The sequence below is a fragment of the Dendrobates tinctorius genome, unplaced genomic scaffold, assembly GCF_039654945.1.
Source record: "Dendrobates tinctorius isolate UK_male_01 unplaced genomic scaffold, ASM3965494v1 ptg000064l, whole genome shotgun sequence".
Classification (NCBI taxonomy): Eukaryota; Metazoa; Chordata; class Amphibia; order Anura; family Dendrobatidae; genus Dendrobates; species Dendrobates tinctorius.
In genome coordinates, this window is record NW_027361732.1 from 51,554,370 (window position 1) to 51,577,573 (window position 23,204).

The window sequence follows — 23,204 nt, forward strand, 5'->3', positions numbered from 1 at the left end:
TTAGTATTTTTGTATTAATTATTGATCTATATTTAATGTATTAATACTTGTTTATTTGTGCAATTTTGTTTGAGCATAGGATAAAGAATATTTGAAAGTCTAACTTTAACGATCAATTATGCATACGAGGCAATACAGACTTATAGGGTTTTTGTGCTCTATATTCTTTCTGAGTGTTCTGTTTGCTTCCATTGGGGGTTGGTATTAATCCTTGACATATGAGCAAAAGATTATATGCAAGTGCCTTTTCCTATATTTATTTTTTGTTTGATCATGTTTTATTATCCTTTTTCAGATTATGATTAAGTTGGTTCAGGGTATGTTCACATGGTGAAGTGTTATATATAATTATTATATATTTTTACAGGGATACTATATCGCCAGTAAATACATTGGGCCATTTGTTAAATTTAATAAATCAGGGATTCATGGAATGGCAGGGTTTCATAAGCTGTGAAGATACGAGATGTGCAGCATCTAAAACAATGGATACTGGAAGCCTGTGCTAGCATTTCTTCTGCAGTGTTGCTATCAGTGTGTCAAGAGTGGAAGAAGAGAGTTGCATTGACAATCCAACACAATGAGCAGCACTTTGAACACATTTTATAAGTGGTCATAAACTTGTAAATAACTCATGAAAGAATAAAGATATGTTAAAACCAAGCACACCATTGTTTTTCTTGTGAAATTCTCAATAAGTTTGATGTGTCACATGACCCTCTTCCCATTGGAAAAAATAAAGTTGGATTAAAATTGCTGAGTTCAAAATGGCCACCATGGTCACCACCAATCTTGAAAAGTTTCCCCCTTCCCATATACTAATGTGCCACAAACAGGAAGTTGATATCACCAACCATTCCCATTTTATTTAGGTGTATCCATATAAATGGCCCATCCTGTAGATCAGGGGTCCCCAACCTGTAGCTCGGGAGCCACATGTGGCTCGCGGTCCCATGAATTGTGACTCACGACTGTATGCCAGCTTGGTGCATTAGCTCCAGGTCTAGCAAACAGGTATGAAGAGCACATCTAAAAATGGTGAATTTTGTGAGAAGCCCTGCACAGAAGTGCAGATCTGGATGCATTTTACTGATCTTAGGGGTTTAGAGATGTTTTAGGTATGTTACGCTGGAGGATGGTACTACCTGTTAGAGGAGGTGCTCAAAGCTGGATGTGACAGTGTGTTTGGAGTCCTTGATGGGAGAATACTGAATGGGGGTATTGTGGGAACCCCTGGATCTCAGTGTACTGCTTTGGAGTGATTTCTGTGGAAAAGCTTTGGTTATCATTATACCCGTAATGGGGGTTTTGGTTGACACTACTATGAAGGGGACAGGAGCAGGATGTTGCTCGTGACCCCTCTCTCAGAGCTGAATGTGGCTCACGACCCTCTCTCAGTGTTGAATGTGGCTCTCAAGGTCAAAAAGGTTGGGGACCGCTGCTGTAGATATTAATAAAAAACAATAAAAAACGAATCTGAACTGAAAAAGTAAGTTAATGTGTATGCACAATGTAAGTGCATATTAAAACATGACCATTAACCAGAGAAAGCAAAAAGCAAAAAACACAAATATCCTGAACTAAAAAGTAAAAAATAAACTGCAAATAATGCATAAAGGTAATAATAATAATAAGGGTATTTAGTAAACATAATTTTGATCAAAATAATGTACAAGCCATCCTGCCACGTCACAGCAACCCTTGTGGGACAGTCCCTACTTTAGTATTAAAACCTTTTCACTTGCCAAGTGACATGAATGTGAACAAGGATCGAGCAGCTGAACCACTAGTAAAAGCTTAGGCCAGACAGGATGGTTTTCCCAGCTCAGAAAGAGGGCGGTCACACCCATATATGCACTGAATGCAAAATAAAATGAATAAAAAACGAATCTGAACTGAAAAAGTAAGTTAATGTGTATGCACAATGTAAGTGCATATTAACACTTGACCATTAACCAGAGAAAGCAAAAAGCAAAAAACGCAAATATGCTGTAGATATTGCCTGGTATGCATGATTTTACATTCCAGTATGCTAATATGGTATATGGTTGCTTCAAATGTGGGACCTTTGGTGGCATTATTGCGTGCTTTACCTATACTGATATCTTCTTAACTGGGACCTACTGTAAGTCTTTTGTGCTGTTAAAGCATGTTGTGTTATTATGCTAATGTTATGTCCTTTGGCTCTTATAGACAGTTGCTTTGACACTTTTTAGGCCTCTGCCTTTTATTAGCTTCCATATACAGTGTAGAGGGATTATGGGTCTAATTTTGATCTATACAACAATTTATTGTCTCGTTAAAGGTGGTAGGTGACTCACATATATATCCACTGTAATATTATGTATACCATTTGAGTAATATATTATTGGAGATTATATAGTCATCACATTTTCCCTCTGCATCTGCACAGTATTTTTTGACAGGCCCACGTATCTGTGGAGACATTCTGTTTTTTAATTGTTTTTATTTTTATTTAGTGTGTTTTTCTACTTAAATAAAATTACATGTTTGCATTATGCAGGTGTACTTGTCTATATGCAATCCTTTTTCCTTCTATTATAGAAACTGTGTACCCACACTCAACCTCAAAATCATTGTCAATTACATCTAAGGCAGAACCTGAGTCAACAAATGCAGAGCTGACTATGACTCCAGATTTGGTAGCCAAAATAAATGTAAAAAAACCCTCAATATTCTGATATGGGATATCCTCAAATCTTTTTAAACAGTGTCCTTACATATTAGTTACTCTTTTCTTTCCTTCTCGGAAATGTTTTCTTTTCCCTAAGATGTCTTTTCAAAATGCACTGCCAGTGACATGGCCTCTTCCAGAAACTATGGGGTGGGACTTTAAGCCATCATATCCCATATCATACTAGTAATACTCTGAAAAAATTTACTACGGACAGCTGGTTATTTCAGGAGGTCTGCACTGCCCAGCATCTGAACTGGGAGCAGTACTCCTCCTCACTTCATTTTCCTTGAACCAAACTGCAGATAATTGGTTCAGAAACAGCATCTTTATGGGATTGTCATAAATGAGTACTAGAGCAGATAAAAAAGCATCTACTGAGGAAAGCACTGGAGAATCCTCAGGCAGAGAAAATGCCCAAGCCTGATTATCTCCATAGAGTAACAACAGAACAATATGCACAAGCTGACTCTCACTTCTGGATGAAACAGGACAGAAATGAAAAAAACAACTTACATGAAAGAAAAATGGAAAACTTTAGTCCACATCAAAACAATCCATCAAATTTACTTTAGGCTCAGAATGCGGTTTTAGGCGTTGTAGAACCTGCATAGCTGTGGTTAACACATTCTTATACTGCTGCTTGATATCTGACACCTCCAGCAACAAGGATCACAATTGTGCAGATAAGGTGTACACAGCATTCATGATGGCTACTCAACAAAAAAATAGAGTAAGCAGATGATAGTGTTATATCTGTGTAGCAACTCACTGGTGAAAATAAGTTATACACTAAAAATTGCAACTGACTCTTGCCGGTTAATGTGCAGACTAGATATCCTGACTCTGCAGTCCCTAGTGGTACCTGCAGGTAGAGAGGTAGCCCTCACCCCAGACTAGAATATAGCAAATCAGACCTAAACAGTCTTTGAGTTGCTTCGCATTACTTCTAAAGGACAGGAGGGCAGAGCAAAGTGTGAATTGCCTACAAGAGGAGAAATGTGCTGAACAAAAGATATCAGAATGAGTTTAAGTACATAATGAAATTACAAACAAAGAATAAAGCAAGTATGGTTAACAAATATGCTGCCTACCTTCTAATGATAAGCCGAAGATAGGTGCAAAGCATAGCAAAGAAACAGTAAAGTGAAATCCCTTAGCTGAAATCTCACAGACTGGCTCAATCATCAATAGCATTTCAGAACATCCAAATGAATCCATCAGGAAATGCCAGCATAATATAAAGCTGCACCCAAAAGATTAAAGGAAAACTAATTAAAACACCTGTGTTAAGTTGTACAGACTGCAGCCAGAATAGCAGAACCCAAACACCCAGAGAACCACAGAACAAGCTCAATGGATTGAATCCAGGAGCATGATAACTATTAATCCCATTTTCTATATGATTAAAAAAAACCTGTTATCCGACATTTTGCTAAGTAAACTACAGGTATTCTCAGGTTGGCACTGTTACTCTGACTAAAATTTAAAAATGATACCTGGTTGAAGAAATACATCTTGTGGTTCTTGTTTAATCTGTTTTCGCTTGCCAATAGATGCTACTGCGCATGTGCCGCCGCTGGTGCCACTTTGTTGGAGCAAAAAAAATTGGCTCCAGCAAAATGGGTGTGGCAATAAAGGTGTGGTGCAATGGGAGATGAGCGCAGAAGTGTTACTGCATCAGAGGCTTTTAACTCATTTCTCTATATGTTGTTGCTATGTGCCCGTCATTGTTGCTGTGGTATGTGACCTTTGTGTATGCTTTACCTTGAATCCGCTTCGCTCCCCCTACTGATGAAGTTTAGCTTCACGTCTGGTTGCTGCACAGTGATGCTCCATAAAGGTTAAGGACCCACTAAGAGGTTTGCTGTGACATGGCAGTGGACTTCTGTCTGATCAGAATGTTAACTAAGATCCTTGGTCTTGTTTTTTTTTGTTTTGCACATTTTTTTCAATCTACGATAGAGCACTGTATAAGGTTTGGATATGTAGTCTATGCCTTTTTTCTACAGTTATAACCTTATTTGCCCTTTCACAGTGGTCTCCAGACCAATCTTTGACTATCATTGCATCCAAGATAAAAGTAGTGCTCATCACAGATAAGGATACACTTCCATTCCAGCTGACATTGCTCTATTCCAGCTTCTGATCTTCATTTAGAGATCACAAGAGGAAAACTATGACGAGGTCTTCACAAGGAAATATCATACTGGTTCTACTTCCAGGATTAATGTGTGGGATGGTATAATGTACAATAGCCAAACTTCACTAGCCTTCATTACAGGTATTCTAACATTTTGGAGTTATATTGATTTGGTAATGGAAGCAGAGGTACAGCCATTTCTCTAAAGAGTCCCTGGAGCTATTTTTCAGCACGACAATGCTTGGTCGCATGTTGCTTGTCCTACTCTGAGCAACCAAACATCCTCCCATGGCCTGAAATATCTTCGGGCTTGTAAGCCATCAAGCACATCTTGGAAGCCATTGGTCAGTAACTGCAAAGGCATTTGTCAGTCTTGGATTGTGATGATTTACTTGTCTAAGTGCATTCAACAAGACATACAATTCCTCATACAATTAATAACCTTACTGGTATCATGCCAAGGCCTGTAAGTGCATATATTTATGTGCATGGTGCTCATACTTGAAGCTGAATAAATCAAGATGTTTTGAAAATTTTGTTTCCATTTTTTCATTGTGAGCATATTGTTAACATGTCTGCCTGTGATTTCTATAAATCACTTTTCCTTCCTGGTGTTGCAATTTCAATGTGAAATCATTTTACTGCTGTATATGAGAGAAGGTTTGCTTTTCAGAATTTTAACTTGCTGTCAAAATTTATATTTAGCAACTTTTCCTAAAGTGTGCAGAATTTATGTTTTGTGATATATTATGTCATTTCCATCTACTGTACACATCTTGAACAATTGCAACAGAAGTGCAGATCTGGCTAAGTGGACCCTGCATATTATAAATAGATCACTCCAAAGCATATGATAAGCATTATAGGAGATGCAATTTGTTATCATAGCCTTTGATCAAGTTTAGCTCTTTAAAGTTCTTTTCATTCAGGGAAAACATTTTTGTCTGGCTAGATTTTGCCTAAAGCAGTTGCTATGCAACCCAGCCTCACTCCATAATTCAAAAGAGAAGCAGGGTTTTAAACTTCAAGCAAGTCTCTTTTTCTATAAATTCTAAGCATTATACATTTCTGAACTGCTCCAGAACAATGCGGAAAAGCGGCTAAACTTCTTTTAAGTAAAAGTCATTGACGAGAATAGGAATCAAAGCTGCAGATGAGAATTTTTAGAAAACGAACTCCAGGAGTTACTGCTTGTGAACATTAAAAAAAAATGTAGACTCCTGTATTAACCTCTAGATATGCAAAAATAATCAACTTTCATATACAATTTGGACACAAATATTTGGAAACACCTCATTATTCATGGAATTCAGTTTTCTTTTTATTCTGTTCCAATATTTTGTATTTATTTTAACATTTTTATGAGGGAGGGGGAATATGGTACAGAACAAAAACAAGGGGATTAGGGTAGGGAGAACAAATCCCTGTAAAGACAGGGATATCCCCACAAGTGGGGAAATAGACAGGCAAACATACAGACTTTACATACAGTGCAGTAGTTCCAAAGCAAAATATTATATAATATCAATAATACACAAATCAATTGTTGCTTAAATACAAACCTGTAGGAAGAAAAAGGTTAAAAGACAATGACAAATGCAAAGATCATTATATTTATATAATAGCCGTAAGAAAAATCAGTACACATATTGTGCTGTAAAGTTTGTACAATTGTGACAGCTTAAAAAAAAACAAAAGATCAATGCACTTATTATGCTCATAATACTTAAAAAAAAATGAAGTACCCAAGTAAGTTATAAAAAATATGAAAGCATGTCCTGTCCGGAACATACTGTGATGTCCCTAAGACTGAGTGGATGCCAAAAAAATTGGTTCAATCAAAAACTGTAAAGTGGAAATACTTCTTCAGACTGTTTTATATATAATCTAGATTACTCAATGACAAATGAATCAAAATTGAAATTCGGTTCCTTAAAAAAAAACCCAAAAAACTAAAAGGATGGAAAAAATTTCTTTTCAGCTGTTTGATATAAAAAAAAGAGTAACTAACAACAACAGTTAAATAGTTCTTTTAGCCGAGACGAAGATCCGATTTTAAAGTGGAAGACGGTCCGGGAGAAGCCTTGGAGGACATTATTCCAATGCATTCAAGAAAGTCATTCCCCTCATCCGGGGTAGAGATAGGAACCTATCTCGATGTGTATTTCACCTGAAAAGTGGAGGATTGAGTCCAGGTGTAAGGAGTCTCTGCCTGTCTGATTTCACCAGTAGTATGGGAAAATGCTTTCCTTTTCTGTAAAGTGTCCTTTGAAAGATCCTTGAGGAAAATCAGATGACTATATTTTGAAGACAGGAATCTTGGATCTTTGGAGATACCCAGCAACATGTTTCTGAGCCAATTGGGGTAAAAAGATACTATAGTGTCTCTTGCTAAATCATGAGGGAGAGCGGACGGCCTGCGAATCCTAAAAACCCTTTCAATCAGACACTTCCCATTGATGTCAGGGAACAAATGAGAGACCATTGACATTATGTAGCCCTTCAGATGGGGAACCTGAATTGACTCAGGAATCCCTCTGATCTTCACATTATTTTTTCTTCTAAAGTCTTCAAAGCTGGCCATATTAATTTTGAGAGAAGTAATCTTTTTGTAATTTATCCAGGGAATCTGAAAATGCAGGAAGGATCTGCGGCTGATTTGAGTCTAAAATCTTGTGATTTCTAAGAGATTCGGGTATTTTTTAGTCTTTTGTGGCGTTACCATAATCCTTCGTAGAATTCGGGTAGGAGTTGTCGGTTAAACACATCAGGGTATCTTTGAAGAGGTCTTTCACAAAAACTTCAGATGCTTTAGATTTATTTTGTATCTTAAACGGATTTCCCTGAAGGATAGGAGTCCCCATAGAGGCGTTCAGCGAGTCCAAAAAAGCTTTGCTCAAACCATCAGTAGGGTAGTCATCCGAGGTGGGTATGGCATCTAGTAATAATGTATTTATCTCACTTTTAGTTCCCCCCTCTGAAGAAGAGCTTGATGATAGAGGTTCATCCGATGCCTGATCACTGAGAGAATCGCTTCCAAGTTCATCATATAAATCATACTCTGCAATAAATCCCTCCAAACAAAAACTGTCAAAATCATTTGACAAGCCATTTTTATCTGGGTGTCACATTCGATCTCCTTTGTTATCTTTATCATTATAGGATGACCCAAAAGACTCCAAACCACCCTCATTATACAGATGATTAGCACCTTTCATCCATGATCCCTCTACGTTGTTCTGGTGCAGTTCTCCTTTAAATTTAGGGATAAGAGTAGAGGGACTGGGAAACAAGCATCCATTAGTAACCCCTGTATGAATATTATGTTCATATAACTCTTGACCCCCATTATTAAGCCTGAGTCCAGTAGCATGTTCCCCAGCATCAAGAGAGGATTGTAGGTCTGTGAGTGTAGGGATATGACCCTGCAAAACTGCAGATAAAGGGATAACTCCCTGCTCATCGCTCCCTTTAAGCTTCAGTTGCCGCTCCTGAACCTAGTCCCCTCCACTAAATCACCGCCAGATCTCCTCTTCTGCGTCTCATCATCAATTCCTGCCTTGGCCTCCTGATGCCTCCTAACAACGCTGCTAATTGGCGTCATGTGTTGTGAATTCGCTTTCAGGCCTACCTCTGATTACTACTGAAGGTAGTGGAGCTGGTCATATTGACAGAGGGGTTGCGAGTTCTCTTTCTGGGCTCCCTCTGGTGGTTAATGGAGGTAATGGAGCTGATCTGATTAACAGAGGCTTGCCACCTGATAATGATGATGAAGATTGGAGATCTGGGGTTTCAGACTGGATTTAAGACAGCCGACTCCCTCTATCCCTGTTGGTGATTTTTTCCTGCCTCCTGAGGTCTTAGTTTCCAGCTCAGTCCCTGCATGCTCAGCTAAGTGTTCTTTTGCTGTTCTGTTCATATTTGATCTGGTTTTGTTTCAGTTTGTGTGGTTCAGCCAGCTCCAGCTGGGGCTGTGCTGAATCACCATCCATATGTTACTGCTTGTGCCAGTTTGTTTTTGTCCCTTATTAGATTGGCCTCTTTTTGCTCTGCTTTCAGAATATACCAGAGTGCTGATATAGTGGGCGAAGTCGTGTAACTTCAGTATTTTTTGCATCAGACGTGTTGGCCTTTTTTGCAGGGTTTTTTGCGTGATTGCAGACAGTGTCTTTCCTTTCCTGTCCTGTCTAGTCAGTGTGGGCCCCATCGTTTGCTCAGTCTATTTTCCGATCTGCGTTTGTGTTTTCATCTTGTCTCACCGACAATATATGTTTGGGGGCTATCTATTCCTTTGGGGGTCTGTTCTGGGGCAGTTTAGATTTCCCCTTTCTTGCTTTAGACTTAGTTAGCTCTCCGAATGTGCCGAGGCATCTAGGATTATCGTAGGCATGCTTCACGGCTACTGCTAGTTGTGTGGATAGGATCAGGGGCCTGCAATCCGCTTAGTTACCAACCTCTCTGGTTTTCTGTGGCTTAGCTTGGGCTTGCTCTCCTCCTCAGTGACCCAATCATAACAGTCATGACTGTGACAGGAGTCGGCTTCACCTCCGCTACTGCTGCCAGGTCCCCACCAGCCGCGTATGCCCTCTCTTAGCAACCGGTCCCACCGTGGCTCCTTCACACTTCTTCAGAGTTTCGGCCGCTGTTACAGGAGCCACGGCAGGTGCCGGTCTCACCTCCACAGATGGCCCGTGAATCACTGCTGCCACTGTCACAGGGTTCTCACCGCCTCTTCCCATCGACATCAGCTGTATCCCGGCATCCTGACCCAGCGCGCTCCTCTGCTGTGCTGCCAGCTCTGCATCGCTGTGGTTTCTCCTCCCGGCTTGGTCTGACTCTGCAGGTGCCACCTCGCTGCTCCCCAGCTCCATCTTCACAGTCTTCTCTGTGTGCTGCCGCAGGGCTGTCACAGAGGAACTGTGGCTTCTCTCCTCAACATTGTCAGCATGTGAGGAGGTCATGGCCTCCTCTTTCCGCTCACCAAGCTCGGTCCTTCTGCTTCTGGGAGCCGCGACAGGCCTCCCCGCCGCGCTCCTCCGCTGTACAGCTAGCTCTGCTTCCTCGCTGCTTCTCCTCCCGGACATTCAGTGGAGGTGGCTTCATGATGCTCCTTGGTCCCGGCATCATGCTCCTAGAGGTCGGGGATGCCGTGACAGACTTCCTCGTCGATATCACTCCATTCCCCTTCTCTGTCCCGGGCCTTGCTGTAGTCACCTTCTTCCTCCCTGCATGCAGTGTGGATGAGTCAGAAACTTTTGCAGACCCCTTTCTCTGCTCCATGAAAGACTTTTTTCTTGTGTGATCTCCAGCAATCTTCTTATTTTCCATTCCAGGCATATTCTTTAAGCTTTTAGTCCAAAAAAAAGTCCACTTCAGTATGCTTTTAGCCGCTTATTTAGGGGAAGTTGCAGGAGCTCCTGAGAAGAACATCTGCTCCCTTCCCCTGCAAACCATGCCTCAGTTTTCTTTTTATTCTCACTATCACAAGCAGGAGCACAATTACAGTAGGTGTAGGAGTTGTCCTGGAGTCTACGGGGCAAAAAAGTCTCTTTTGCCCATATAAGAAGACAAATGCTATTAAAGACTTGCAAAAATTAGGCAACACAATGGAGCTTTTGGATTGAGGCCCATGACCTTCAAGTCCCTAGCCATGCTGTCTGCCTGTACTAACATGCATGAAAGTATGGCTCATTCTAAAGAGCACCAATTCAAGTATGGTACTGTAATAGGGTGCCACCAATGTGAAAATTCAGTTTGTGAAATTTCTTTCATTCTAAATTGTTACACATCTGCCTCAAGTATTCCAATCCTAGCTTCAATCCCTTGGCTCCTCTGCCCTCTGCTGTTGTCTACATCGGCTTTTGCAAGTTGCCTGGCATGAATCTATTACATCACCTCCCTAGATCTATTTAAGGCTCACTGATAGTCACACCTGTGTCTTCAAGTTGTGTTTCAAGACTCTTGTTTTCTTTTGTCAGCCTTCTGCTAACCGGCATTTTTCCTTGCTCACTTCATTGCATCTGTCCTCTTGCTCTCAAGACCCCTGAGTGTATCACATCCTTGCTCCCCTCATGCTATCTGCAGCTGCACCAACGCCCGGGACTGTGTACTCACCCTGACATGGGGCTTAGGTGGTTTACTTCACAAAGTAAGACTAACATAAATATTCCATAATCAACTATAAGTGGTATTATTGAAATGTAACATAGTAACATAGTTATTACGGTTGAAGGAAGACTTTAAGTACATCTAGTTCAACCCATATCCTATCCTAACCTACCCTAACATGTTGATCAAGAGGAAGGCAAAAAAAAACATGTGGCAAACAGTATGCTTCACATTGGGGAAAAAATTCCTTCCCAACTCCACATACGGAAATCAGACTAGTATGGGGAGGAGGACTCCCGTAGAGTGTCTGTGCCGGAACCAGGGGGGCCGCCATCTGGGTTCCTGAAGGAACGGTACCGAGGGGGCAATGAAGGAGAGGGCACGACTGGAGGTGACAGGGCAACAGGGGGTGAGGCGAGGATAAAAGGAGCAGGGAGCGCGCTGAGAGTTCTGTTGGCAGAGAGGCTGAGAGGAGACAGGAAGCCGTGGAGGAGAGAGAGAGCTGGCTTAACTGACGTTGTTCCGCGGGGAACTTGACACACACCAAAAAGATTCTGATGCAGAAAGGTGGTTTTAATGAATAGCAGTACATACATACAGACGTTTCGGTCTAGGACCTTCATCAATGTACTGTAAAATATAGATAAAGATAACAAAAATAAAAATTGACAAAGAAAGTATATACAACAAATTACATGGGTTTTCAAAATGGAAAATGGATAACATGCTGAGACATCGTTCACATTATAGCACAGAATAAATGATGGCACAGGGAATAGCAAACAATCGTGAAGAACAAGATCAAGAGAAGGAGGCACATACCAATAAGTTGTACTGTGAGCTCTTAGTGACTGGGCTTTAAGGGAGACACCTATGGGAAGATGAAGCTGCTATAATGGCTGCTATGGTGGCCAGAAGTAAAAGAGTATGGGATATACAAGCTGCACCACATCCATTACATACCAATACTGCAAGGAGGCACCTGCGGCCGTCCCACTGTGGGAGGAGAGGAAATGCTAAATAACTTCATGACAGGAGGCATAAAGACTGTCAGGTTGTGCATAGAGAGATCATGAGATCTTACCGTGGTTCTATATAACAAGGGGACGCAGTATCCACCGCGAATCCAAGGGTGCTGTGATATGGGAGAGTGACAGGATTTTATAGTCCTGTGAGAGATGTAGCACGGGCGGGAGCGTGCAACCGGAAGTGGAAGGGCAAGTCCTGTACACATGTCATCATGTGTTCCAGAGGCTGAGAGAGGACGAAAGGGGGCGTGTCAGCAGAAAGAGCCCCAGGAGTGTGCTGCAGCCTGACAGGCTGAATGGCAGATCAGGGCAGTGAGGAGGGATTTGTTAACATGGAAACTACTGCAGCACTGATATCAGAAGTGCCAAGAGTGAAAATAGTGGCTATTCAGTGCTCTGGTGGTGAAGATTCAAAAAATTCACAATTGTTGATTCTGTAATTGAGTTAAAATGCAGTTAGTATCGAGGACATGGAGTATTACAATAAGATACAATAAAATGAAAGAAAACATCATGATGCAGCATTGAAACAAAAATTACACAACATGTCTAAGCAGAATAACGGTGTCAGATTATGTCAAAAGTTATGACTGGAGGAAAGCCTGGATGTCATAATCTTTGTTTAACCCCTTAGGCCTCTTTCACACTTCAGTTTTTTACAATCAGTCACAATCCGCCAGGTTTTGAAAAAAACGGATCCGCAATTTTCTTTTGAGGAAAAATTTCTGTGGCGGATCCTCCAGACACTCATTTAACCCGTTAAATGACTCATTTAATTCTTTCTGGGTGCCGGACAAAAATTCTCTCTCTCTCTCTCAGCTCACCTCTCATTGGATACATTACATTCCTTCTTCTCCATGCTACAAACATCTTGGCCGGGACTAAGTTTCACCATGACACATCATCTCAAACAGATCAATTTTCTAGATACACTTGTCATCAAGGATGAGATGGGTGACCTCTTCACTGACCTCTATAGGAAACCTACTGACCGTAACAGTTTGCTTCACTATGAAAGCTTCCATCCCACCAATTTGGCACCTTCCCCTGCCTGCAATGTATGCAGTGTAATAACGTACAGAAAGGTAATGTCTTTTACCATCCCTATACTGGAAAAAATTCAATATTCGAGAATACTACACTTGCGACAGATCATTTGTAGTATACATCATTAAGTGCCCATGTGGTCTACTATATGTAGGAGAGACCACACAACATATAAGGGATCGGATATCTAAGCACAAGTCTACCATCAGGTGCAAGAATATGCTTTTTCCCATCCCGTACCATTTTATCACTGCTGGTCATACCATTGCTCAACTAAAATTTCAAGTAATAGAGCAGATCCATCCATCACGCAGGGGAGGCAACCGTATCAATTTTTTAAAAAGAAGAGAGGCCTACTGGATCCATGAGCTCAACACTTTGGCACCTAAGTGGTTAAACAAAGAATATGATATCCAGGCTTTCCTCCAGTCATAACTTTTGACATAATCTGACACCGTTATTCTGCTTAGACATGTTGTGTAATTTTTGTTTCAATGCTGCATTATGATGTTTTCTTTCATTTTATTGTATCTTATTGTAATACTCCATGTCCTCAATACTAACTGCATTTTATCTCAATTACAGAATCAACAATTGTGAATTTTTTGAATCTTCACCACCAGAGCACTGAATAGCAGCCATTATAGCAGCTTCATCTTCCCATAGGTGTCTCCCTTAAAGCCCAGTCACTAAGAGCTCACAGTACAACTTATTGGGTATGTGCCTCCTTCTCTTGATCTTGTTCTTCACGATTGTTTGCTATTCCCTGTGCCATCATTTATTCTGTGCTATAATGTGAACGATGTCTCAGCATGTTATCCATTTTCCATTTTGAAAACCCATGTAATTTGTTGTATATACTTTCTTTGTCAATTTTTATTTTTGTTATCTTTATCTATATTTTACAGTACATTGATGAAGGTCCTAGACCGAAACGTCTGTATGTATGTACTGCTATTCATTAAAACCACCTTTCTGCATCAGAATCTTTTTGGTGTGTGCCAAGTTTATATAAATTGAAGTTCACGGATTGGGATCCTACTTGTGCACCACCTCCGGTTACCAGGGTTGTGCCAACGGTTTTGTTCTAATGTTGTTCCGCAGGGAGACCGTCGGGGGTCTGTGGAGGGTAAGCGATGAACACACCGACAAGAGACTTGTGCTTTACTCGAACCCAGGCCCGCCCCCAAACCACGGTCAGCCACAGCCTTTACCGCTGTTCCTCGCTTTGGTGCGGCAGGTTTGCGACCCAGAGCCGCCGCTGAGATTTCACATCAGCCCGCTGTGGCGGCTTTCCCACTGCCACCCTACCTTAGCCTGCGGCTGCGGCCTCTTCATCATCAATGGCAGTGGACACCATCTCGTCACAGTCAGCAGTTGAGACCTACTTCCCTTCTGCAAAGGAACCCTTAGCGTAGGCCTACCAACGGTCACTTCTAAAAACTGCGACACAACCCCTCTTCAGTGCGAGAGCCTGAAAAGACTTTCTGCAAGGCCTACCCGGCTGTGTTTATAGGAAGTCATCTCCACAAAGGACTACTTCAGGGCCTGTTGCGCCCCCAGCTTCAGAATTACCCCAGGGCCTGTTGCGCCCCAACGGCAAAGAACCTTCATGGCCTGGTGTGCCCCCAGCTTCAAGAATACTCCAGGGCCTGTTGTGCCCCATCGGCACAGATCCTACAGGGCCTGTTGTGCCCCCAGCTGCAGAACCTTCAGGGCCTGTTGCGCCCCAACAGCAAAGATACTTTAGGGCCTGTTGTGTCCCAACTCCTCCTGGGTGCTGAGACGCCCAGGGGTCACGGCCGTTCTTCAGCAGCTGAACTTAGCGGCAGCAGCGTCAAAGCAGCCACATCCGCGATGCCGATGCAGATGCACCAGCGACACCGAAGAGCGTCCGGAAGGATAAGTTGATGTTAGGATATAAGGACCCATAGTCGGCCATCGCAAGGCCCATAATAGCCGGCTTTGCTGGGTTAGTTGCATTCTTGATAAGAAAAGTATTGTTATTGTTGTTGAGTCCCTGCGTGGACAATTGTTGTTATCCCTTTTTGGTTGCTCAGCATAGCCCTAGCGGCTTCTGTTCATAAATGTACTTTCCAAAACCACACTCAGTCTCGTGTCTCGTCACTGCATCCAGAGAACCTGCTGGTACCTACATTTGGTGTAGTCGACAGGATGCAGTCTCCGAGTGCGGACGATGGTGCCCCAGATCAGGGCAGGGCTGTGAACGCTACGAATAATGAGGGTCCCCAGTCCAGCATTTCATTGGGGGCTATGCCGAACAACCTGCTTAGATTTTCCGGCTCCAAAACTATGCTATGGAGTTGGACGGAACGGATGCGGGGACTCTTTCGGATGCACCCAATGACTCCTGACCTGGAAGCTGAAGTGGCCCTCATGGCGTTAGATGGGGAGGTACGGAGGTCAGTGATGTTGAGACCCCCTGGACACAGTAACACTTTTGATAGGTTCTACAGATAGTAGAACAGACCCCTGGGGACCCAACTATTGTGGGAGAATTAAGGACCCGATTGTTCAGCCGAATGCAGGGAGAAGGGGAGACGATCACTCAGTATATGAATGTCCTCCAAGAATTGCATATGACTATTGAAAGAAAGGATGGAGTAGGGGTAGGACCTCTTAACATTACCCTACGCGACCTACTGGTGACTGGACTGCAGGATCCATTGATAAAACAGGCTTTTCAGAGGTGGGAAGTCAAGCACGGGCTCGAGAGCAGGAGCAGGGGATGGCGGTCCCCGTGGGGAAGGTCTGGGGTGTGGAGGCTTCTGTGAACGCAATCGAGGAGCCTCAGTGGGTGGAAGAGATGAAACAAGAGTTGAAGAACATTAAGGGCGAGCTGGCTGAAGTGAAGAGAAGGACTGAGACCGGGACTGGACAACCTAGTTTTAACCCCAGCCCCTGGGGGTCACACTCCCCATGGGGCGGTCAGCCTGCACAGGCCCGGTGTTATGAGTGCGGAGAACCAGGTCACTTCGCCCGAGAGTGTCCACGGCGTGGGAAATATCCACCCCGGCGGCCATAAAACTAGAGGGCTCCAGGCTGGGGGGAAGCCGCTCGGAGCCAAAAACCACAATTAGGGGTGGTGGAAGTCCTGAAGATTTGGTCACAAAATGTCTGGTGGTTTGGGCAGAGGTGGAGGGCCGGGCCGTCCGGTGCCTGGTGGACACTGGGTTACAAGTAACCACTATGCCCGCAACTTATTTTCGACAGAATTTCCCGGAGGCAGCGAGACCTCAGTGGGGGCCCATGATCAGACTAATAGCCGCCAATTAACTACCGGTCCCGATTGCCGGGGTGGTGTGGGTGCAGGTGACGTTGTGCGGTAAATCCCTGGGTCGCAGAGGGGTGGTACTGACTCAAGGAGAAACTGATAAACAGCATCCAGTCACCCTAGGCATGAACATACTACGAGAGTTCAGCAACCTACTTCTCAATGATCCTACGCAGAAGATTCTGAAGCAGTGGGGTTCTCGCACGGCCCAGGGACAGGTATTCCAGCAGTTGGTGCGGGAAGCTCGGGTCCATCAGGACTGCCGGGAAGGTGAGGCTCTGGGCAAAGTCATCACGCCAGCGGCTACCCTGCTCATGCTACCTCCTGGGCAGACTGTGGTGGCCCTGCCAATTCGAACCTCGATACCCTTGGAGGGCGTGGAGATGCAGGTGGAGCCTTGCCACTCGGAGCGCTTGCCTCCTGGCATGCTGGTGGCCCATTCCCTGTCTACCGTGCAAAAAGGAACCATCCTGGTGCGCTGCGTCAACCTCGAAGACCGAGACATCGCTCTGAAAGCGCGGACCGAACTGGCCAAGCTAGTAAGGCCCTTGGAGGAAGTGCTGCTGGCTCCTGCGGTTCAATTAACAGTACAATCCGAGGATCCTTGGGAAGTAACGATTCGAACTCTACAGGCCACCAAGGTCTTGGCTCAGGAGAAGGGTCGAAATATTCTGGAGCAGATGCAGGCCGAGATCTCTGGGTAAACTGCAGCCCAGTTATCAAAAATAAAAACATTGCTCGGACAGTACCATGAAGTATTTGCTAGTCATGAGGAAGATTTTGGGTGTACCACCGCCATCACTCATGAAATTCCCACAGCAGGAGCGGCCCCCATCCGGGAACGATACCGACAGATTCCTCCACAACTCTACCAAGAGGTGAAAACTTTGTTGGCCCAGATGTTGCGAAAAGGGGTGATACGAGAAAGCCAAAGTCCCTGGGCGGCCCCTATCGTGTTGGTCCGAAAAAAAGATGGTACATTACGATTCTGTGTGGATTATCGGAAGCTGAATGCTTGCACTATTAAAGACTCATACCCACTGCCCCACATAGAAGAATCCTTGTCCGTCTTGGGAAAGGCAACGTATTTTTCGACTCTGGACTTGGCCAGTGAGTACTGGCAGGTGCTCATGTCAGAAGAAGATAGAGCCAAGACAGCGTTCATATTGCCTATGGGACTATTTGAGTTTAATCGAATGCCGTTTGGACTGGCCAACGCCCCGGGGACCTTTCAGTGGTTGATGGAGCGGTGCCTAGGAGATCTCAACTTTGAGGCCACATTGATCTACCTGGATGATATCATCGTCTATACTGCCACATTCGAGGACCACCTAAAGCGGTTGGGGCAGGTGCTCGGCTGGTTGCAAAAGTACGGGTTGAAGGTAAAACCTCAGAAATGCCACCTATTTTGCTCCCAGATTGAGTATCTGGGTCATGTCGTCTCGGCAGAAGGTGTGAGGCCATCCCGGGAGAAGGTTGCTGCTATTCAGGGATGGCCTACCCCCGAGACGGTCAAAGACATGCGGGCTTTTCTGGGGCTAGACGGATATTACCGTCGTTTTGTAAAGAATTTTGCTTGTCGAGCTCGAGCCCTGCACGACCTGCTAAGGGGGGATCCTGCTGGGGCAAATGGACGAAGAATCCAGTGGCAATAACCTCAGGAAGAGGCCTTCCGAGATCTCAAGGCTGCGCTCTCGGATGCCCCGGTGTTGGCCTATGCGGATTTCTCACAACCGTTCATCTTGCACACTGACGGGAGTCTTCACGACGGCCGGGAGAGAGTGATCGCATATGGAAGCCGCTCACTCCATGATTCCGAGCGTAACCCTGACAATTACAGCTCTTTCAAGCTCGAGCTCCTCGCGGTGGTGTGGGCCATGACGGAGAGTTTCACAGAGAACCTAGCGGGCTCCGAGGTAGTGGTGCGGACTGAAAACAACCCGCTGGCTCATTTGGAAAACGCCAAACTGGGGGCTCTGGAACAACAATGGGTGGCCCGGATGGCGAAGTTCAACTATAAAATCATCTACAAAAGAGGGGCCGAAAATGTACATGCTGATGCCCTCTCCAGGATTCGACATACAACTCCAGGAAGGAGTCGAGACGAAGAATTAGAAGGGGAGGAGATACCGTTCACCCTCATCGCTGCCGTACTCACAACTGCCAATCAAAAAGTATCTTCCCCAGAGACCCCAAGGGGTATACTGGAGCAGTCTCGGGATAAGTGGATACAACAGCAACAGGAAGATGGAAGTTGGACTTCTCCGGACGTGGGTCGCCGCTGGCCAATTGCTTAATGACTCCCAACGACAAACTTTGACTCAAGACATGTCGCTGATGTTGCGACAATGGGAGAGGCTGGTTATCTGAACTATTGTACCGTAAAATAACATCGCAGACAACCTTAACGACGGTGTGGCAGGTGGTTACACCCGGGGCCCAACTCCACGAGCTGGCTCGAGAGGCTCACGAAAAAGGGGCTCACTTCGGAGCTAAAAAGACCTTGCAATGGCTGCAACAGAAAGCTTACCACCCACGCTTGCCAGCTGTTGTGGATGAAATTTTCCGGACCTGCCGCTCATGCGAGTTAGCCAAACCGCCCGCTCAACGAGCCCCAGTACAGACAATTGTGACCTCAGCACCCCTTGAGCTCCTGATGGTAGATTACCTGACCATCGGTCCCACATTCCAGGGATACGAACACTGCCTCGTCATGGTGGATCATTTCACCAAGTTCGCTGTGGTCACCCCCACTCGAGACCAGACCGCGGAGTCGGCCGCATCCGCGAATTGCAGAAACTTCATACAAGTGTACGGCTGCCTCCAACGAATACATTCTGATCAGGGAGCCTGTTTTTTGGGAAAAGTTATGGAAGAACTACACCATCTCTACAGGACTGATAAATCCCGGACTACACCATATCACCCACTAGGAAACGGGGCCTGTGAACGATTTAATCGGACATTGATTCAAATGTTGCATACTCTGGAGAGTGAAAAGAAGGCCCGCTGGCCAGAATATGTTCCTGAATTAGTATGGATCTACAACAACCGGGTGCACCGAGTTACTGGCTATACCCCCTACTCCCTGCCGTTCAGACGTGTTGGTAAAGGGATCAAGGAGGTGGAAATGGACGCCGAAGAGCCTCAGCCCTGGACCGGAGTGTCGTCTTGGGTCCGAAATCATCGTCACCGGCTGCAAACTCTTCATCAAATCGTACATACCAAACTCTGAGACTTGGAATACCCAGTAAAGAATTCAACTCCACCTCCTCACCTCCAAAGTGGAGACCGTGTGCTTGTACTAGATCAACGACCCCAGAACAAACTAGAGCCACGTTGGGAAGAGAGTCCCTATCGGGTCCTACGCCGTATCAACCCTGAAGGACCTGTGTACGAAACACGACCTGAGGAAGATGAAACGCTGCCTACCCGCATTGTGCATCGTAATATGCTACGCCCGTGTATTTCCATCGACCCAAAGCAACCGGAACCTGCTCCTTCGACATCTGAGCCGCGGCCCGTGTTTTGGGACCCGAATGACGACGAAGACTTTCCTCCAATGTCCATAGGCCCTCCACTCAATAATGAGCCGACTGACACAGTTAGCCCATCCAGACCAATCGACCCACCACTGTCCACCACCCCGGAAGACTCCACCCCTGTCGAACTAAGACGCTCTGAGCGGTCAACAGCTTGCAAACCCCCTGAACGATACGAACAAGACCAGTTCCTATGGCAGCAAAAAGTGATGCCCCTACGAATCAATCCCAATAGACTGAGGCCCTCGTCCGAGGACTGGCGAGTTTACAGGATGGGGGAGTGTGGGGAGGAGGACTCCCGTAGAGTGTCTGTGCCGAAACCAGGGAGGCCGCCATCTGGGTTCCTGAAGGAACGGTACCGGGGGGCAATGAAGGAGAGGGCATGACTGGAGGTGACAGGGCAACAGGGGGCGGAGCGAGGATAAAAGGAGCAGGGAGCGCGCTGAGAGTTCAGTTGGCAGAGAGGAGACAGGAAGCCGTGGAGGAGAGAGAGAGCCGGCTTAACTGACGTTGCTCCGCGGTGAGACCGTCGGGGGTCTGTGGAGGGTAAGCGACGAACTCACCGACAAGAGACTTGTGCTTTACTCGAACCCAGGCCCGCCCCGACACACGGTCAGCCACAGCCGTTACCGCTGTTCCTCGCTCTGGTGCGGCAGGTCCACGACCCAGAGCCGCCACTGAGATTTCACATCAGCCCGCTGCGACGGCTTTCCCACTGCCTCCCTACCTCAGCCCATGGCTGTGGCCTCTTCATCACTGACGGCAGTGGATGCCATCTCATCACAGTCGGCAGTTGAGGCCTACTTCCCGTCTGCAAAGGAATCCTTAGCGTAGGCCTGCCAACGGTCACTTCTAAAAACTGCGACACAACCCCTCTTCAGCGCGGGAGCCTGATAAGACTTTCTGCAAGGCCTACCCCGCTGTGTTTATAGGAAGTCATCTCCACAAAGGACTACTTCAGGGCCCGTTGCACCCTCAGCTTCAGGGTTACTCCAGGGCCTGTTGCGCCCCAACGGCAAAGAACCTTCATGGCCTGGCGTGCCCCCAGCTTCAGGAATACTCCAGGGCCTGTTGCGCGCCAACGGCACAGATCCTACAGGGCCTGTTGTGCCCCCAGCTGCAGAACCTTCAGGGCCTGTTGCACCCCAACAGCAAAGATCCTTTAGGGCCTGTTGTGCCCCAACTTCTCTTGGGTGCTGAGACGCCCAGGGGTCACGGCCGTTCTTCAGCAGCTGAACTTAGCGGCAGCGGCGTCAAAGCAGCCACATCCACGAAGCAGACACACCAGCGATACCGAAGAGTGTCCGGAAGGATAAGTTGACTTTAGGATATAAGGACCTATAGTCGGCCATCGCGAGGCCCATAATAGCCGGCTTTGCCGGGTCAGTCGCATTCTTGATAAGAAAAGTATTGTTATTGTTGTTGAGTCCCTGCGTGGACAATTGTTGTTATCCCTTTTTGGTTGCTCAGCATAGCCCTAGCGGCTTCAGTTCATAAACGTACTTTCCAAAACCACACTCAGTCTCGTGTCTCGTCACTGCATCCTGAGAACCTGCTGGTACCTACACTAGCTTCCTGGATCAACGCAATATCAAGGAAACTAGTGTATATAACCTGTAATATTATACTTTTCAAGAAAGGCATTCAGACCCTTCTTAAATTTTAGTAGGGATTCACTCATTACAACATCATATGGCAAAGAGTTCCATAGTCTCACTGCTCTTACAGTAAAGAATCCGCATCTTTGATTATGCTTAAACCTTCTTTCCTCCAGACTTAGAGGATGCCCCCTTGTCCCCGTCACAGGTCTAAGGCCGGAGTCACACTAGCGATAAAATCGGACGAATGCAATGCGATAAAAAAATCGCATTGCATTCGTTCCAATGTTATTCTATGGTGCTGCTCCCATCATGCATTTTTTTATCGCATCCGTTCCTCGGACCGAGACAATCGCAGCATGCTGCGATTTTCACCGATTTTCGGATCAGATTCGACAATGCAAGTCTATGGATGCGATTAAATAACGCATTGAAAATGCACCACACATGTGACTTGCGATTAAATCGCAAGACTTCTCCTGGTCAACAGGAAAGAGCATCAGGCATTGGCATTGGATGTCAATTTGATGCTTAGATGCGAATAAAATCGGTTCATCGCCGGAAAATGGGATGACAGACGGATCCCTGGACAAGAATTCTTTGTGCGATTTCGTACCGTTCAATGGGACCGATTTTTTATTCGTTGTGTGTGACTCCAGCCTAAGAGTAAAAAGATCATTAGAAAGGTTTTTGTACTGTCCCCGCATATATTTATACATTGTAATAAGATCACCTTTAAGACTTCGTTTTTCCAAAATAAATAACCCCAAGTGTAATAACCTGTGTTGGTATTGCAGACCCCCCAGTTCCCTAATAACCTTGGCCGCTCTTCTCTGCACCTGCCCCAGTTCAGCTATGGCTTTCTTATACACTGGAGACCAGAACTGTACACAGTATTTTAAGTGTGGACGCACCAGTGACTTGTATAGAGGTAAAATTATGTTTTCCTTATGAGCATCTATGCCTCTTTTAATGCATTACATTATTTTATTTGCCTTTGCAGCAACTGCCTGACACTGGCCACTAAATGTGAGTTTGTCGTCCACTCATACACCCAGGTCTTTTTCAGTGACAATTTTTCCCAGTGTTTTACAATTAAGCACATAATTATACATCTTGTTCGTTCTACCCTGGGTGGCACGGTGGCTCAGTGGTTAGCGCTGTAGTATGTTTGTATGTTCTCCCCATGTTTGCGTGGGTTTCCTCTGGGTACTCCGGTTTCCTCCCACATTCTAAAGACATACTGATAGGGAATTTAGATTGTGAGCCCCATCGGGGACAGTGATGATAATGTGTGCAAACTGTAAAGCGCTGCAGAATATGTTAGCGCTATATAAAGATTATTATTAAAAGATTATTATTCTACCCAAGTGCATGACCTTACACTTATCCTCATTAAAGCTCATTTGCCATTTATCAGCCCAAGCTTCTAGTTTACATAAATCCTCCTGTAATATAAAATTGTCCTCCTGTGTATTGATTGCCCTTCAGAGTTTAGTGTCATCTGCAAATATTGAAATTCTACTCTCTATGCCCCCTACAAGGTCATTAATAAATATGTTAAAAAGAAGCGGGCCCAACACCGACCCCTGCGGTACCCCACTACTAACCGTGACCCAGTCCGAGTGTGCCCCATTAATAACCACCCTTTGTTTCCAATCCCTGAGCCAGCTCTTAACCCACTTACACATATTTTCCCCTATCCCCATTGCTCTCATTTTATGTATCAACCTTTTGTGTGGCACCGT